Raw genomic sequence first — 20,810 nt, forward strand, 5'->3', positions numbered from 1 at the left:
AGGTGCTCATACAAATTGCTTGAATTAGTAAATGTTTTTGGGAATTAGAATTGGCCTCGCGTAATATAAAGTTTGCGTAATTTGTAGCCGAAATGACGTCACTTTAGGACATGACGGACAGTTCGCAAAACTCTACTGCGCATGCGCAATGTATCATCTTGAAGCATGATGTCCACGCCAAACCCCTGCAGACGCCGTCATGGACGAAGCAACACGTACGAGTTATGAATTTCTCAGAGGACAAACAATAAACGTACTTGAACACAAATTACCGACTCGTACATGTTTCCCCGAATGAAATAGAATCAGAATGTGACGTGTTATGAAACACCCATTGTCTGGCCTTATTTTGACAGAAGTATATGTGAGTCACTCCCGGTTCTGTGAGCCACTTACTTGCACCCTGAAAAACAAACGTTGTCGTGCTAACGACCAATCGATATGTGCATACTGTGTGTAGATGCAAACAAAGAAAATGAAAGGCCAGGCACAGTAATAAATAAGGTGCACAACGGATTTATTTCTTGTCAAAATATTTGTACATCAGAATGTCCAACATTTCGTAAGTCGGGTCTGCGAGGGCGCTATTTATCTATACATTTTTGGAAAGGTGTAAATATACTACAATCACCCGGATGTGATCACCTTTAGACCAATGATCATAGAAAAACAGCATCATCTTCACGTGGTAATACATATTATCAAACAATTAAACAGCTGCTTCTTTGTTCTGACGAAATCAAACACTATTTACAAGAACGTTAAAAGATGTGATCACAGTATAGGAAAAAAACTCAAAATTCGCATGTTGCTTTTTCAATTGAAGGAAACACATTCCCATGACAACAACAGACCCACCCGCTCAGTAATGATACATTTGCAGAATAATGCGCGACATATCCAGCATACCGATCATAAAAATAGACTAATATTTTGCACAGCAAACTGAGGATGTAATTAGATTAGAGGGCGCAATATTGCACATTGATTAAAGTGAAGATGACTGAGCTGTGCATATTCCAATATGTCACGTGACTTTTTTAACTTTGATCTCCCTGGTACCAGTCCTGCAGCGTGTTCCATTCTTTCAGCGTCACAGCGCCATCTCCTGTTGGTGAACGAAAGAACTTCAATAGTCAGTAAGATTATGATTTAATTGTGTTCCCCGGTTACATTAGATCACATCCCTAAAAACAGTATATTGTTTAAACAATATCGACGCTGTGAAGTTTACGTCATAAAAGCGCTTCGTCGCTAGTGGGCGTAATTTATAGAAAAGGTATTTTAATTCGTTCGCCAATCTCGACCAGGCATTTTGCCATAATGGCACAATTTTATCACACTTTTTTCGAATCGATACGCAGTTAAATCATTTTTCATATTTAACGACAATGAATTCATCATTTATAACTTTTATTAAATGTGCGATCTGATAATGTCCACCACCCTCACCCCCGATATCCACTTTTTGAATTACACTGTATGAGAGCCTTTACATAATATATGTACAACGAGTGAAACGGACAACCATATGTCACGAGACTGAACCACAATTAATATGAATAAAACTAGCACCACTTGGGACATTCGATCGGCGACAGCGGAAACAATAAATCAGCAACCTTTTTAATTATTAACGCTTATTTAAAACTAACGCTATTCTCACCGGCACTGACTGCGGTTAATATCGAGGAACTTTTTATATTTTGTGGAGACACTCGGGATCAGCTGAGACTAAACACGATCAGATATCAGTGCCAGAATTGAAAACTCTGTGTTAAACAGATATACTAGTGGTTACAGTTAGACAGTGGTTTCTTACAACTATCAATTTCATTAAATGTACGTTTCAGTTATTAAATATTTGATTTTAGAAAAGTCTCCCATTTTCGGATAGTGATCGCAGAAAACGTGTTCATATGTAGATTTGATAGTTATTGAAGTTATCATTTTGTATCACAAATATATATAAGTTCTAAATTTTCAATATTAGTGATTTTCAACGAGTCAGAATATTGGCGATTCCCATTTCATTGTTTTTTCGAATTGTTTATCTCTTATCGCATTTGAATAGCCTTCCAATTCTCGTGGATTCGCGATATTCTGACTCATAGTAACTCAAATCTAAAGCAACTATTCAGATATTCCCCGCAATTCGCGCATATTCATACCAGCACATTTTATTTCCTAAATTTATTATTTTGTAAAACCGCCAATTTAGCGTGATGATTGGAAAAATGAAAAGTGTGTATGATGTTGAAGACCACGACGCCGTAAATTGTCAGATGATGATTTGGTGTGATCGTGTGACTTGAATCCTACTATATTCGCTTAAATTTAAACTTCTGAAAAATAAAAACTTCCAGAAAATGACAAAACACGCTAAAGCAACTCTTAATGTAATATTCTTCTGTTCAGGACAAATCTTGCACGATTGAACCAGTTAAACCAGTAGCACACATGATGCATTCCTTGTATAAAAGAACAGCGACATAAATTTAAAATGTACATCGAAGGGTATACGATTAACAAAACAAAAGAACATTACTCACCGTTAGCATCAGCTTCAACAAGGTTCTCTAAAAGTTCTTTGACCTCTGATATGCTGACTGTACCTTGTCTCTCTCTGTCAATTTCGTTAAATGATATGTCCGTCCCAGCTCGTTTACCTTGGACCATATACGAGAGAAGCTTTGGGTTCATTCGAGCTGACCTTGCTAGCTGCGCACATAGCAATACTGACACCAGAAAAACACCTGAATTGAAGATACAGTTATATGATATTTATACGGTATAAAACAAGACTTTGAGTACATAGAAAACAAACAGATAACATAAACATAATTGGTGGTTACCAGCAAGTACTTGTATTACAAACTGTTTTAAGGGTGTGCTTCTTCAGCCTATGATTTAAAAAAATTAACAAAAAGCGTTCTTCAAGAAAAAAAGAAAGAATATTTTTGGAGGACAGATCAACAAATTACGGTCTTCGAGCTTCGAAACGACTAATACCGTACTGTGACGATGTTAGGCTGTGACGTAAATTTATTCATTTGCATATTGATGTAAGGAAAGTCTCGCGGAGATCTGGGGAACAGTTCCAGGCTCTGACGTTGGTCGAGTCCAATTGTATAGAAAAGTGCATACTTATTGAGGCAGTGTGTAGCCACGCTAGAGTGCATGGGCGTTGGTGTAAGGGTTTAGATACCTTAGTCGAAGAATGTTCTCTTAAGGTAGTAGTGGTTACGGTAAGTTAAATATGTTAAATCTCATAATGATAAGATACAGTTTCCAATAAGTGGTTACGGCGAGTTAATAATTGGTTGAATTGGTGTTTTTAATGAGATAACTTAACACATTACATCATTCCAGTTCACTACATTTCACGTAGCGTTTGAGAATGATGAATATGTTTGGGCCACCTTGAATCGCAGATGTGAAATGCGCAGATTACTGGTGGATAAAACTCGGTGATACCAAAGGCTGTGCAACCAGTTCAGACAGCGATGAAAAAGGGGAGATGAAAGTCGTCCCGACAAGAGACTGAAATAAAAGATCCATGTGGAACTAATCCAGTTCTTCTGTCGATTCATCATCTTATTAACCAATAGTCGAATATCTTGATATTTAACGGCTTGCCTTTCTGGTACGACCCTACCGTCTTATTGGTATGCATTTTACTAACCGAGCGTTTCGATTTGTATCTAAGTTTCCTTCAGTCTGCCCCGTCGCCTACTGGGTTGTTATATCGCAGTTTATGTTCAACGGATTGAATATAAAAAGTTGGCTTGCCACCGTGACGGTAGATTTAGCCTTGATTCATTATCATAATGGTGTTTATGGTTATATATTCAAATTTATTGTTATTGAGTATTTTGAAGTGTATTTCAAAATTTCTGAAAACCAGTTTTCATCCACTATCTAATAAAATAATAAAACACCCAAGTTACAAGCGGCGTTATCCTCCTCCCGGATGTGGAGACGAATTATTACTTTGCTCATTCTATTCTGAGAAATCAGCTTCTAGTTTACAACAACTGACAACAAATAAAACTTAGTCTGGAAATGGGAAATAATGTTGTAAAATCATTTTTTGGCGTGTTGTCTGTTTTTGGACGGAATAGGTGTCTATCAGTACTGGTGGTGCATCCCTTTCATGTTGCCAGGGAAGTGATGAACAAGAATACACATTTTTGAAGGTCGAAGTATCGGAAGGACTTGCATCGGATAAGTGGTGAGCAGAACGCTTTTCACGATGTTCCGTCAGTCAGTGGTATGGCTAGAGCGAAGACTCTCACTAGATATTAAATAACTAAAACTCACTGTTTAAGCCCAGTTCCAATATCTCAGAGGCTACTTTAAAGACGCAATAAAGAGGAAGAGCTTTTAGCTTGAAACAATAATGTAGCGTTTTGTTTCTGTCCATGTATATTCTTTCTGGTCTGAAATTAATATGCTTCAACCCACATGTAAATATGGATATTATGTATGTTCTTATATGAACGACTAATATTTACTTATTCCGTGTTGTTATATACGAAGGAGAATACCGATACGCGCAAAATATTTCAGTCACGATCGCGGCCTCTCACAGGTTTATACCAGTATACGTATTGTACATGTGGACGGAATAGATCTTACGCGATTTACCGTGGAAATCTCGTTACGAGCGAAAAAGCCGCGAAAATGATTTTGCCTTCTAAAAGTGTTCTATTCTCTCTCAATAATTACCATGGTTACATAGATCAGTGGAAGAATGGACGTTATGACGGGGGAGTATAGACTATCATTTGAGGGATAAATGAAGTCTCGTTGATCTCTCGCTCTCAGCGAGATTCAGCGGCCATTTCGTCTAAAGTACACATGCGCAATACGAATATATATATACATAGAGATGAAGCAACCACGACAGACAGAGCATGTGTATATCAGTATTCTTCGTATGGCACTTCACGGTTTTCTTGCTCGTAACGAGATCTCGCTGGTGATATAATGTCTGTTTAGTAATGCAATATACGAATCAGACTTTGTTAAGGCAGGGGTTCGCAGTGAACATCGGCCCACGATATCAAAGAATGCAGTAGGCTAGGCTGGGTACTGATTTATTCAACGTTTTTTGTTGAAATGTCGGACTGAATTGAATAATTATTTTGACCATGCGATCCGAGGAATTTCAAACACTTGGCAAATGTGGTGACGTGACGGTACGAACTGGAACTGGAGATGAGTAGATAATATACTTCAAAGTAAGTGATAACATATGATAAGAAAAAAATTAGATTGATCCCAGTGGACCGATAACATTGTGAACGCAGAAGAAGATTCCAAAACACAAACAATAAAATATAGATCGCCAATAGACAGAACCGCTATTGTATACTAGTAGCCATCCGAAAAATGATCGTACTTGTACTCAGTAAAGAGAACATACTACCGATCACTTGTAGCATAGTGGTTGTTGCATCAGACTCATGGTCGGTATACACAAGTTTAAATCCTACCTTAGGCTGAACACCAAAAGGGTCGACCCCTACCCTGGGTGAGTGTGCCACAGGCTCAATGGGAAGGTCAATTTCACTGGCCGAGATTCATTCACTAATGAATGCGACTTTGGAGGAACCTTGGTTGGGTGACGCCAGGATAGCGCATTCAAATTGCCATTTGATAGAGAGATGGTCACACAGCCCTGTCATGTAGTTCCAAACATGAATATGGCTTCTGTGGCAACAATGCACTATATATTAGCACATACAAAGAAAGTCAGGAGAGACAACAGTGACATTCAATGTCCAGAACTGCCACCGGGCACAAAAACATTTTAGAAAAAAGAAGAAAACTACGAGATACTGTGAGTTCAATATAGTTGAATTACGTAATCTACTCTACGTCACACGCCAATCAAGCTAATCAGATCACCTTTCCAGCTCCAACGTTGGTGTCACGGGCAACTTGCAATTTAATTTTCGCATACACATCTTGTTATGGTTTCCACAGCCATAGATTAGTCTGCGGTCACGTGCAGATATCGAACCAATGCCATTCACTGTGTGGGTGGCCAGTGTTAGAGAGGGCTTTGCCAGAAATATGAAAGCATCGAAATATATATACTCGTCACATCTCGTACTGTATCTCTATGTTTTCCAGCGTGGGGAAATACCATCAGTTAGTCTCTTCCCTTTAGCTGGAACTCACAACTCAACATCTACTTTATCCACAGTGGTTACGGATCGTGTGTTATTTCAAATATTGTTCCCTGTTGAAGTAATTCTTTTAGTTGTTAATATTGTTGTTGCTGCTGTTGTAGCGAAAGGATTGAAAGCTTTATAGGTATAGCGAAGCCGATAACGTGCCAGTGTTTCGACCTCGACACCCAGTAGCTAGAAGCTAGAACGTAGTGGAAGATGGACAGAATCGAGGGATTCTACCTTGTAAGGGCGTTTTCTTCTGTACACACAATCTTGTACGTGATCAATGACATACACTTCCCTGATGAACCTATCACCATCTCTATTGGACAACGATTATGCAAATCTTTACGTCACATAAACCAAACCAACATTTTCCATTACAAACATAAAGGTAAAAAGTGGATCCCTGTACATTTGATCGATCGTGATTGGTCAGAGATAGATGGGAACTAAAAGAAAGTATGATCAAGCCGAAAAGTGAAAAAGGGAAATGTAAAATCCAAATGTATGGACGGTAAATTGAATTCCTGTGCCCATCCTGTACCCATTGCAAAACATAAATATGAAATGCACTTGGGAATACACCGTTTCTGTATTTCGTTTGCGTCTTTCGCTTCAGCTATCATGATATGCAAGTTTTTGAGTTTTGCCAATTTGTAATTTTACTGTCTTCCATAGAAGTACGTGTTGAAGAGCGGGGGGGGGGGTAAATATATTCAGTATGTAATACAGCTACTGTTATTTTTACCCCAACAGCCGCGTATATGTCGCCGAGCCCATTTGATGGGGCGTCATACATAGTGATTGGGCCAAATCGTTGTTGTTTGATCTGCGGTTCTAGTAAAAAAAATGTAATTTTTTAAAGAAAAAAAGAGATTTAATATACCCTAAATGATGAAAGTCACAATAGCCGAGAACTGTAGCCTTGAACGACAGCTTAAGGCTTTCACAAATCTACATCCCTCGACGTCATAAATGGTTCGTCTCAATGGACAACGGCCACGGAGGAGCAATAGCGGCGAACACATGCTTCCCGTGTACAGTTGTGAACATTAACGTATAGAAATTGTCCTAATGTCTACTTCACTACCGAGTGAAGCGCCGTCATGCTCTGTGTGTCGTAAGTGATGCCTGGCGGAGATTTCACGTCACGGATGCTTTATTGGCCGATAATGACAAAAACAGTGCGACGGTGCTAACTGCGCATGTCAAGATTACTCCTCTTGATCTATTAGTCCCAAAGCACAATCCGCGATATTTTCTAACTTAAACTCACGTGACACTGGTAAACTGGAACTCACGTGATATTCTGTGACACAGATAAAGTTGGATTCACGTGATTTGTCAGTTAAATTCGCGTCAATGAGCGACATTGAAAAAGCAAAACTCACGTCACGTCACGTTGGACACCCACGCGTATAAACCAATTACCTCATTTGGTTATCAATATTATCAATCTTTACAACAACACGTTTATGTAGAATATGAAAACTGTAATTGAAATAGATTATGATCATTTATAAACGTGTTTACGAATTAATAGTAATTAACTAGCATTCACATAATGATTGCCAATTTGTCTAATTGACCCGAGTTCAACCCCTGGGTGATAACACTAGATCTGCATTCTTCACTATTTAGTTTCACTATTGACATCTAATTTTAAATAATCGTTCTTCACTTTTTGTAAAATATAAAATTTCAAAAACCTGACAAAGAAATGAAAATAAAACATTTTGGTTTGAAAGAAGACATAGCATGTCAACAATCCCGTTTTCTTTCTTTTTTTTGTGTCAACGAACCTTTCTAAAAAAAAAACGTCCCTTTCATCGACGTGGTACCGACTGGTGGGCTCCGATCGTTCACCGTATTCTTGCATCACTTAATACATACCCGAAGGTTCAGTCGATAAACCATTATTTTACAATTAATTGATATCGACAATGTTTTCATCACCGATACGCAGGCTGCTATTCGACTCGAAAATGAGCAGGTAGATCAATTCACACATGTTTGGACCGGAAATCATTCCATTTTTTATGATCTCTATGAAAATTAATGAATCACTTCATTCTATCAAAGACACTAGAAAATACTATTTTTAGTGCCTTTGATTCTATGTACAAGGTTATCCGATAACACATCAATGTGTATATTGTATTCATTTCTCTATTAGTTGTACGTAAATATGTTTTGAAGGGCGAAAGTGATAACAAAACTCATTATCATTACTGTCTCAATCGGTGAATGACAACGTATCATCTATATCTTATCTCGTCCACCTGAGTGTACACCCGAGTACTGTATTCTATTCAATCCATTTAACGACTTTAATGAAATCCTCTCGCAATTAGTGTCGCTTGCAGTGTGTGTGTTCACATGGTGTGATACTAAACATATAATAAACACCAATGACCATCGCATCGTGTTCATATGTTTTCCAAATTTACTATTGATGTTGAAATTGTGAGTATCTTTTCTACTTCCGCGCTCACATGTTCCAATGTCAAGGCGAAGATGAAACCCCAGAGATGTGTTAAGTACATATGCCGAGCTATTCACTATTATTATATTTTTGCCGAATCACGGATAACTTATAATTAAAAGGTAAAATTATAGTGATTTCGAAAATCGTAATGATATACATAAAACTTTGTTGTCAGGTATTGAAAATGAATGTGCGCCATACACTAAGATGATGAGAGATGTCGTCTACCTACCTGCCAATCTGTTCATACCCATCTTCATTCAATTATTGTCAAATTATCTGGTTGCTGCAAAAAAAAGAAACAAAAAAAGTATATTTTTAATAGACGATTTGTGTGTTTCTGTTTCATTCACGTTGTATTTTTGTCCGCCGTTACGGTCATCGGGATCTATTGTCTCGTCTGTAGACATTCATGCTATGATCTTTAAAATCATCCTCCACTTCAGCATGGCATATTTGATTACCACAAAAAATTGCATTCTCTTGATTCATTTGACTGTATGCACAAGACGCTGGCCGTGCGCGTCACGGACCAACTGTGAACGAGGCTACAAGCTGATGACGTGTTAGGAAAGAAGATCACGCGCACCAAATGTATTTGTTAAAACACCTATCACTTTGCAATTACGACAATGTTGAGTTAGAAACTCGTTATACAAATACATTGGAACAGAACGGGAGCAGTTGTACGTCTTTCACGTTTATTTTTCTATTGTGTACTTTTTATATGCGGTGAGATACCTTTAAACACCACAGAGTACAAGTAGTATGTTACGCATATTGTAGAAACTGGACGGCGGGTCATCTCATGCAACTGCAATGCATACTGGGAAAGCTTCAATATATTGAGGCGTATGCATGCTAGTGTTGGCGACTCCAACCTCATAGAAAACACAGAGATGCACGACGGGACGCCTAATGATATTAGCAGAAAGTTCCTTATCTTAATATTACAGTGAATTGCCACCTACAACATGATGGAGTGTATTCGACACCCACATGCGACGCGACCTTGTGAAATCACGCGTTATCTTCAATCTTTAGTATGAGGAAATTGTTTAATTTTGCACTTGGAATTTACAAAAATGTACTTGAGCATATTGATACTAATACAATAATAAGACGATAATGCAAACGTCCTTGTGTTTGTTTCGTTGGAAACGAGTTTAACTTGTATTAATATAGTACGATGCCTTATCACGACTGATTAATGACAGTAATTTGCATGGAAATTAATGGAAAACATTTATTTCATCCAGCGACGTGTTAAATAATATTAGTGGTTTATTCAGGCCCTAAACGTTTCTATGGCAAACACTAAACAGCCAATGATGTCTGAACAGCCAGGTTGACGTAAAGGTAATCAACGCGTACCAAATGATTTATGATTTGATGTAGGTGCGGTAGATGGCGATAACTATTTTGCGACTGGGAATTCGGTCTTAATTCTCGGTCTGCCTTATAGACCTGTTAAACTGACAATTTAGTATAGTTATGTTTCATACATTTTTTGATCAATATCATTTGTTTGTACTGAATAATTCCGAAAAATTTGATTTGTATTCTAAGCTTGTGGTTATGCCATCACGTAGTAATTTCGTCCGAGTACGTCACACACGTCTACCGCTCCTTCGTAGCCAGTCGTGCAATAATCACTAAAGTCGTCCCCTAGATAAATATCTATGAAAGCCACATCATTTATTTGAAACACTACAATATTCGGTTGCATTCGGTTGGAACATTTGTTGTATGCGCTAGATAGTGACAGTGCGCCGGAACGAGGCTAAAAGTTACTGACGTAATCAACATGATATCAAGCGCAACGGAAACCAGCAAATGTTCTATTACAACACACGCTAACAAATAGTTTTATATAGAGCAAGACAAGTATTTCTCAACTATATAAACCATCTTTGACGTTTTCATAGTCAGTATGTTAATAATTTAATCCCTACATAATTATCACTAGAGAGATACGTATAATCACGACACGTCCATGATACGTCACACAGACTTGAATCAGATGTGATAATATAAATTGCAAATAGCAAATATAGGACAGGCAATTGGCAATGTAAAAGACATTCAAATTGGTTATTAATAGACCATTTTCCGTTTACTCTAATACAAACAAATGTCACAGAGTAGTAGTGGCTTCGTCACATCGCGCGCCCGGGAACTCGACAAACGCTCAGGTATTTATTGGTATTTACACGTTTAATAATAAGCTATACACATTTGAAATAAGGCTATCTTAGCGCCCTATTACCCTCTTAAACATAGGAATTTCGACATTCAACTAATCAATCGATTTTTTTTTCAGGCATTACGCAAGTTTTCATGTAAACACATATAACATTTATTGTATACTAAACCACATATTTATTTATTTGTTCTTTCCGATTTTTATGAATAGTCACAATAAAGGCTTAGTCTGCTGAGCAGAAAATGTGAAATTTAGGATTATCAAAATTATTCATATTATCAAACTTTATCATTTTGGTTCTAGTAACTGATGAGACGCACCGGCATCAGAACTAAATGCGTCCAATACACCTGCCTTGCCCGATTAGTGTTCATTCTAAGATCTGTCGAATGTGCATATAACATATTACCGAATGTGCCGCATGACAATGATCTTTCCGTAATATGCACTCATTACTTTGGCTGAGTTTTATAGATATGATTGTTTTCATTACTTGCAACTTCCGAACTAGGACGATCGCTTCGATTTTGAGCAAAAAGGTTAATTTACGATTGCAATTACAATATTACAGAATATTCTGACATAACAAGCGTATGTAGAAAGAATCCTTCTACAGCAATTTTTCTCGTGATGATTTGAATTGTGAAAGCTGTTAATTTCTTCCGGCATCTATTGCTTAGAGAACATACGTCTGTTCTCTATTAAGTGCATCTAAGTAGGCGCATTTCCCACAACGCCAGTACCATGCATTTGATTGAGCATATAGTTTGTCTATTGTCTATTATCTTGAAATTAAAGGCCGTGTAACACTGTGTCATCTCACCATACTCGCCAATACATTATCTATTGTATTGTTATATACACGCACTATTTTATTCTATAGACAAGTACAGCAACAATAAGACAGTGTGGACTTTATGAACTCGCTGAAAGAAACTACGTAGCTACGTCTAGGTAGATTACAGACTGAGCTCACCTGACTGCATGGCAAACGTTTGTATTGATTAATAGGTACGATTATTGAAAACTTAAGAGATTCTTAAATGAACGGATAAGATGGTTAATCACCTAATTAGGGAACATAATATTGATTCCAACAGTCAATATGCACTTGACTGAACACGTACTCATATGCGGATAACGTCGCTATTGAGCCGCACGTTGCTATGCGTAACTATGCCTTGATGTTTAAGAGCCGTGTTTGCGTATAATTGTTGTTAGACATTACTTCCATGGACTCTAATGTGATTGTCGTGTTTGAGAAAAAAAAAAGTTAGTTTCATTTTATTTTTTTCCCAGATGCAGTGAATAAGTGAATTTATCATAATTTGTAACCTTTTTTTGCCATTTAGTAGTTTTCTGTCCCACAAAACGGCGTAGGAAGAAATTACGTAAAACGTATAAATACTGTCTGTGAGGTCACTTTTCAGAAAGCTTAAATATAGAGGTGTTTAGATATCATATTTTATTTAATTGATTTACCCCGTCCTTACCTCAATGATATATTGTAGTCAGAAGGGCACTTGGATAGTTAATTTTCAATATTCAATATGTTAATAGAATATTTTTTTAAATGTTTGTTTCTTTGCGCTAGGAACTGTATACACCGTACAAAATACAGATTCACTTTGGATGGCGAAATAAAACACATGTCGCCGAGTAAATGATTAACTAGTAGGGATCACACAATCAAGAATTCCTCCGATGTAATATCTTCAATTATCATTTCGTTTCGGTTGTAAGTTTGATCGATTAGTTCCGATGTCAAAACACGTGCTATATGACATACACTGACAAGGTGTGCCACATTATATAAACCTGTTTTTACTGAAATCAACAATATTAATTCTTGTTACAAGCTACCTTAGAAATGAGAAAAACATGACCACCACCAGTGAAATGAGTTACATATGACAGTTTTAACCGAAACTTACAAAAACTGACACACTCTCTGGAGAAGAAAAAACGTGACTTTAAATTATAGGAGATTTTTTTTCTTTCGATTGGGAATCATGATTAATTTATAAAAGTCAAACCAAAATCCGTAACAACTTTAATTTTTGTTAGTTTGGATAAGATAAGATGTGATGTGAAGGTAGGGTGTAAAATTAGCACCCAGCGCGTCTAACTACAACATCATGAAAGATATATTTTTTGTCCTGAAAACTGCCAACTGCATTATGTTGCTTACCTGTATGGGATCTTCGTAATCTGGTGATTCGCTGTCAGTGATGTCTACTTTGTCTTCTGGCGCAATGTATTCTGACGATACCAAACTGATGCCATGTGTATTTATACGCCTGTCACTGGACGAATTATGCATATGCAAATGTGGGAGCTGACGAAAGCAGTTAGATTAGCATATGAAATGAGGCGTGTTGTAAGACTCTATTCCGAAAAGCTCACGGTTGTTCATATTCGGCGATCTCCTGAACTCAAAATCTATGGTGTCGATATTAATCACTCTTGTGAAAAATCCAATCTTGGGTAGTGTAAAATGAAAAAAAAGCGACTTCGCTTCTGGGCAAATGTTCAAAAACATCACAATTCTACACATGTGACGTTTTATAAATTGTATCTTAGCAAACAGCATAAGTTCCCAATTTACTTTTATTCAGTGACAAGGAAAGTAAAACGTCAGAGATACGAATGATTTTATTTTTATGTCGATTTTACGCGTTAGAAAGGTGGAGCAATTCTGACCTGCAATACAAGTACGGGCCAACAAACACTCTTGATCACAAATAATAGCATAAATGTCGATCGAATATTAGTTGATTTAATTCAGATGTGCAAACAACTAGACATTGTAATAATATTAATATTAATTTTTCTACCAGTTTTGAAGACACAATTTTGATTGAATAAAATTACAACTATCGAGAAAGAAGCTAGGAAGAAGAAAAAATGTAAACCATTGTTTAACATATACATCACGGTGTTCGCTGTATGTGAGAAAGAGGCTAACATCGTACGTAATATCCAATGTTCGATGCATTAAAACGAGGCCATGCATCAATAACCACAAGCCGGGATACGTCATGATTCACCACGTTGTGATTTTTCCCAAGTACACTATTAGCTCTCGGTTCCCGGTAATTAGGACACATCTCCGACTTTCTATTCCAATAAGAATAATATGTTTACCATGGCACTGACTTAGTACTGGAGTTAGGGATATTAGATCATCGTCATCACCATCCACACACATGGTAAATTTAGTAAATTATTCACACGCTAAGCTTGTAAGAAGACACATGGGATTGTGATTCATAACTTTCACTTTTCCGTTCTCTCATCCTCTTTGTTATCTTCTCTCATTTATCGCATTGGTTGATTTCCCATTGGTTAAGATAGCACTGCGATATACATTGATGAACTCGCTATCTTACTACGAATTCATCGTACTGAAGATGTCGTGATACTTGTTCCAAAATGAGAAATCTATTATTCGCTTAATTAAAAATACATGGAATGAACTGACACGCCACTCATATTTTTGTGGGGTATTTCCAACGGAACTGTATATGGTAGATTGTCTTTTAAACGGCTTCTGTTGAAGTTTGAGAAATCAACACAATCACCAATAATAAAAAAAATGTCGACAATCTGAATATATACTCAAGTCTCGTACATTGAATGAGCTTTGCTAATCAGCTACGCGAACACAGGCAAACCTATAATGCACGACTCCATGTGGATCCTGTAGTTTGACACACACCACGTTGTTTCTCACATTTAGGTGTATATTCACAACAATCGTATTAATTCACTCACACAATATATTATTCTTCGCTACAAAATTTCAATGTTATCATTTTTCATTTCAATGGGAGCATCTGGCACTGAAGTGTATTTTGTATAATTAATGAGATGTATAAGTTACTATGTTTTGTTCTATTCAGATTCAGTGAAACCAAGGATTGTTATTAACGACGTAATATAGACTAGTTGGCACAAGTTATTATTATTCTGCTTAAATATTTGTCTCAAATATTTATCTTCTCAATGCTCGCAATTATATACCTTGAACTTCATCATTAATAAAATTACTAAAGCTTGTTTAGTCTCTGTAGATCATTAGAGACCCGGTTTCCATGGAAACATAGTAGAAATGATTGTGATATTGAACGCAGATTACGATGTCGCCAATTAGTCTTCGGCATCTAATGAATACGATTAATAAATGAGAATTCTGAGCAAAAATGAATAATAATAAAAAAAAACAAAAAACGAATTTTAAGTATGCATTTTCTAAGCAAATAGACCAAACAAATATACAGCCGAATGTCCTACACTCAAGATATATTCGACGCCGGTTTAACAACAGGTCAAAGCTAGCCTATTTAATGTCTTGGAATCTTGAAACAGACATTCTATTGCGCAGAATATTTGGGTTTGCGACCAACAGTCAAATTACACGGTAAAATGGCAACAAATACTATATTCCACAGAGTAAATTATTAATATATCTTCGACTATGTTGGTATGTTCGTTCACTTTCTACTATGTTCACCCGACCATGAAGTAAAGAAACTATTTTCGCTGAGTTTTTTGCAGCGACGTCATACAGTCCATTGCAGGTTCTACCCCGCTTTTACAATATTCACTAAGCATTGTTTATTTCAGCTGCTGTTACTTTCAAATAATACCTCAACACAATAAGTTTAGACAGTGTATAGTCGATATCAGGTGAACTAATTGCCATGCCTACAAGGCCTCACCTGCAACACATCTGCCCGCCATATGATTTATTCAGAGTGCAACGATCAATAATTGGGTAAATACTAAAAAACACTTCACACGCGGGTCAAACTGTAATGTTGCTGCCGAATAGCGTTGACATCGAGTCGAATTACGGAAATGCATGGAATCGCATTGGATTCGGTTTGATACGCTTCCAGAATCGACAACTATAATTGTCTGTTTTTATTTGCGCTTATACTCATTTCTTTTTTGGATTGAGTTGTTGATTCTGGGGAGGTTTTGTCGCATGGATTCTCTGTAGACACATCTCTATTATCGCATAATAACAACAGAATGTAGCAAATGAATGCATTGTCTTTAAGTGACTTTCAACGTGTCATACCAATTGGAAATTGTTTGTATTTTCGTATACACCATCATTGCTGATTCGTGGTTAGATTTGTAGCAATAGAACGAAATAAAAATTAAATATATATTGTACATAAATGTGAATAAACCACAATCACTCTATCGTACGCGGTTGATAATATCATTGTTATAATGCTCACTATTATTTACTATAACGGATGTGAAAGGTAGTATTTTGTTGTGCTGTGATTTAGTCTGACCTGATTACCGCCAATATAAACCCTAATCTATTGGAATCAACGTTTCCAGCAGTTCATTATTGAACAATTACTGGTAATGAGTGTTTAACATACCTTGTTTGACATATATTGTACCTGCTTTTCGATTTTATCTGCTATTGTACTCTCTAAATTATATTATTTTCACAGTGATCCGGCAACACTTGGATACCGAGACAGCGTTTGACGTTTTTATCTCGCTGATTCAATTGTGTAATATCTGATTACGCCAAACACGCAAATGTTCGCATGCTGTAAATCACACAACAACATAAAAACGTTATTAATTCCACGAGTCGGCAATTTCTAATTTAGATTACTGCGTTCTAACAGTCGAACTATGTCTTTCACTATCAATGAATCGCCGTAAGCCAGGATGGACAAGGACCGAGATTCGTTGTCCTTAAGAAAAACGTTATAGAATAACAAAGATAACATCGTATATGTTTGCACGCAGAATACGCTTCCAACCTATACATGTCAATTTAAAATAACCTCGTTACGATCTACATTGGAAAGTATCTCTTTATAATTCACTTAATCTGCATAGAGATTTCATTTGAAAACAGCATATCAACACTTGGGATAGATTAGGATGTCTGTAACGCAGGGTTAAGATTTTTTTATTTCTATGAAATCTCCATGGCAACCCTCCAGAATAAGTCACTCCATCAATACGTGATAGGAATATTCAAAAGAGTAAGTCACATGGGAAAGTAAATAGTTGTAATATACTGACTGTATCTAATCTCCAATATACATACTAGCATTCGCACCTCACAATAACATGTAGCAAGATTTCAATCTTCAATCCCCTCTGGAAATTTAACTCTAAGTGTCTGTATATTTGGAGGACATCTATTGGTTTTCTTAGTCCAAAAAGATCTGACTATTAAAAGCAAAAAATATTTTCGATGTGGATGAATCAATTTCATCTTGTCAAATTTACCTTGCTAGTCATTGTTCTTTGATAAACCACGGACTGATAGTGAATGGTTTCATCTGTCATGGTGGTTATAGCCTGAAATCATCCAAAATAATTTGTGTATTTTTAAATACAATTTTCATGAATAATTACTATTTGTCGTTTGTTTGTTTGTCGATGCTGTTTTTGTGATTTAGCAAGAGAAGGCAACACAATCCACTTTTCATAGTGTTCTAAGCGCGTCATTCGTGACCAATTGCGTGATAGCAGCTTATCTCTAAACCTTGACAAGCTATATTATGCTGTTTCCGGTCACTTGTATTTATTCAAATAGAACAAAGAGCAATGCGGACGGCGTTTACGATTTTCAATACGTGCGCCATAGGGGAAATGTACTTTGGGAAAAATCAAACGTCTTGTTATGTAATTTATCATTTGTCTTATAATTTGATGATATGAATTTAAAGTATTACGTAATCATTCACCAGTGTAAATTCTACTGAAAATAATGGAGGGTTGATAAATATTATTCTAGTATTTATAAGCTCTGGTTACTGACTATAAATGATTTCACTGGTTATTTGGGAATTCTATAACGTACTGCGATTGCAATACCACTTGGCGTCTCTGTAGCAGTCTCACGCTTAACTCACGCTTAGGTTACCAAATACATTGTTTTGAAATCGACTTAGGATATTTTATACAGTTCATCGAGTATGTTTAAATCGCTACCATAGTTGCAAAAATCATAGTGTTCTTCTTATTGAAAAATGTGACATCAGTTCAACACGTTTTCAATCAAGTTTGCAGTTTGCGGTTTGGAGTGTGCGCTATCAACAATGGCAATAACATAAACTAATTCAAGGACAATCATTATTTCTATTCCTTTTTTCTATTTCCGTGCTTCAAATTGAAATCCGGAAACAGACATACAACAGATAACTGTCCAACAAAAATTGAAAACGTCTAATAAACCTTTCACATCAACGTCGATCAATATGTGTTAATGATGACGTCACCCCTTTTTCAAAGACAACCTACATAACACATAGAAAGTATACTAGTGAAATGTACTACCATATTATAAGTACGTCCTTTCGAAATTATAACACAAGCTTCGTGTGATTGATTATATCCCACGTGTATACCCTGATTAAATGAATAAAAACTCCACAGGGATTAAACGGTGTGGATACATACATATACACGTGTTTAATATAACACATTAATATATAATAGGAATATGCTGAATGCGGGGTTGACCAATATATTATCGTTATCGTTATAATATTCTCCGGAAATTTATTATAAATTTGATTAAATAAGCTATTTAAAACATTGACGCTACAAAAGCAAATGTTTCTGTTACAGGTTACATTGTGTCGCGATTTAAGACACAGACTAATGAGAACAAGCCGGTAGGCTGGTTGGCGATCTGCTCCGCTAAAAAAAGCGTGAAGCTAACGTCGGTTTATAACTAAATGGGCCCCACTAGTATACGAAGTTCGCAAAAAAAACAACAACATTCAGTCTTTTAGACGTCACTTTACTTTATTAACAGGACGTATTCTGCTGTTACATTTATTATTTCCAACCGTTTTGCGATAGTATTTTCTAGAATGAAGGCAGCATTTACAATTCGTTCAAAATTCGAAGTTGCGTTGGGATTACGTCGATACAGTGTAACAATGTAGGCGCCGGTGATCTCTTGCCGTTGTGCAAAGTAGCCAAAATAAAAAAGCATGGTCATTTCAACACTGCTATTACAAAACTGGTAGGAGGTAATACATTTAGGGCGAAAGTATTCAAAAATCAGGTTTTGTCTGCTGCCATGGCAGTGGTGAATATGAACAAAATCAGCCAAGCCAGAAAAATCACAGAGGAGTTAATAGCCGTTGCTGGTGAAAAGTTACCCCAACTTTGAGGTAAATTGTATCGGTAATGAAAATATACACAGTAAAACAGTAAGCTGCGTAGAATGGGCTACGTCCGTGCATTGTAATCCTAGAATTGTTAAGGTGAGATACATTTGGCGCGAAGGTATTCAAAAAAATCATTTTTTGTTTTTTGAATGGAAACGGTAGGCCAACATTTGTTTTCAGATCTTACAACCTAACTAGAGTGAAGGTGTGACTTGTCTGCCAAGTTTGAACCAAATCTGCCCAGCCAAAAAATCACAGAAGAGTATAAAAGCCTTTCATGGTGAACAGTTATCCAACTATGGGGCCAAATTTCTCTGTAATGAAAAAAAAATATCAAAAATTAACTTTGTGCCCACACTCAAGCTGAGTAGAATGAGCTATGTATGAGGTGTTTTATCCCAAATTTGTAGGAGAAGATACATTTGGCGCGAAGCTATCCCAAAAACAGTTTTTTGGTTGTTGCTATGGCAACGTCGGGCCAAATATTTCTTAATAACTACGGTGAGGTGTGACCTGCTAAGTTTGAGCGAAATTGACCAAGCCCAAAAAATCACAGAAGAAATAATACGTGAAAACACGAGAAATCACGCACCCAGACACATACATACAAATCTACAAAAGTGATTATAAGAACAATTCTAGCGGAGCAGATTGCCCACAAGTGATTTTAAGGGCAATCCTAGCGAAGCAGATCGCCAATAACTGGCACATTTTCCGAATCACACATAAAAGTGATTTTAGATTGACATTATATGAAAATTAGCCGCCCTTGATATATATATATATATATATATATTTATATATATATATACATAAGACCCCAGTACAATTTTGCTGACACTGACCATGTCAATATAAAATAGGTTATTATATATTGGCTTATATGAGCTTAACTGTCTTTGCTTTGGGCATAGTGATTGATACACCGGGTACCATGAAATATATATGCACAACCAAATGCAACAATTCAGAGCACTGGGACAAAACATTTGAGAACTGTATGAAGTACTTATTTACAATCACTGAATAATACTGTGAATAATGATGTGTTTGAGTAAAATAACGCTAGCGACACTTATAAATGTTAATTGACGGATTTATAAATATAAGTATGACGTAATAAATTATCGCGTGGGACCATTTTCAATGTTTAGTGTATGCTATATACACCAGAAAGGCTTTTAGCTCACGTAATTGTACCAGTATGATACAACGTTACATCGGGAAAAAGTAGGAACACGGGATATCACCTGACTGTGTATCTCTGGCTTTGCAGTCAAACGTACAATTTATCATTCCCTGTGACGCTATGTAAAACAAACACGAGTAAGCACTTGCCAATGCATGGGGAATAGCATTCCGATTTGAATTATTTGAATGACAGTGCATAGTCCTGTATTTAGATACATGCTGTTAACACAATTGAAATCATAATATTTGTATTGAGTTTGTACCACGTAAGTCAAATTAGCTGTAAATATAATAGAAGACATGGTTCACGGAGATACAACACCGTTCGCATTGGTTTCAAGTTTGTTACAACTTGTTATATGCTTAGTGAATCATTCCCATACTGACATCGAGTATTAACTATCCAACCACGAACTAGCCCGGTAATCAGACTCGTTTCGCTCGTTCGTTGGACCCATCTCACTGCCAGGCTTTTTACACACTATATATTCAGTACATAATATACACCCGAACGCAATTTATTTACTAATAACACAATAAGAATTGTCCTTGTTCAC

General features: G+C 36.6%; 1 long non-coding RNA gene across 1 annotated transcript; it reads right to left on the reverse strand.

Annotated features, from left to right (window-relative positions):
- Window positions 1-500: 500 nt before the first annotated feature.
- LOC100366289 (uncharacterized) lies at window positions 501-13,149 on the reverse strand. The gene is made up of 4 exons (XR_013419272.1): window positions 13,074-13,149; window positions 8,909-8,962; window positions 2,553-2,756; window positions 501-1,108 (listed from the first exon to the last, which is right to left on the reverse strand). It is a non-coding gene; the product is annotated as an uncharacterized LOC100366289 (long non-coding RNA).
- Between the last annotated feature and the right edge of the window lie 7,661 nt (window positions 13,150-20,810).

The sequence above is a fragment of the Saccoglossus kowalevskii genome, chromosome 21 (assembly GCF_978046115.1).
Source record: "Saccoglossus kowalevskii chromosome 21, keSacKowa6.1, whole genome shotgun sequence".
Lineage (NCBI taxonomy): Eukaryota > Metazoa > Hemichordata > Enteropneusta > Harrimaniidae > Saccoglossus > Saccoglossus kowalevskii.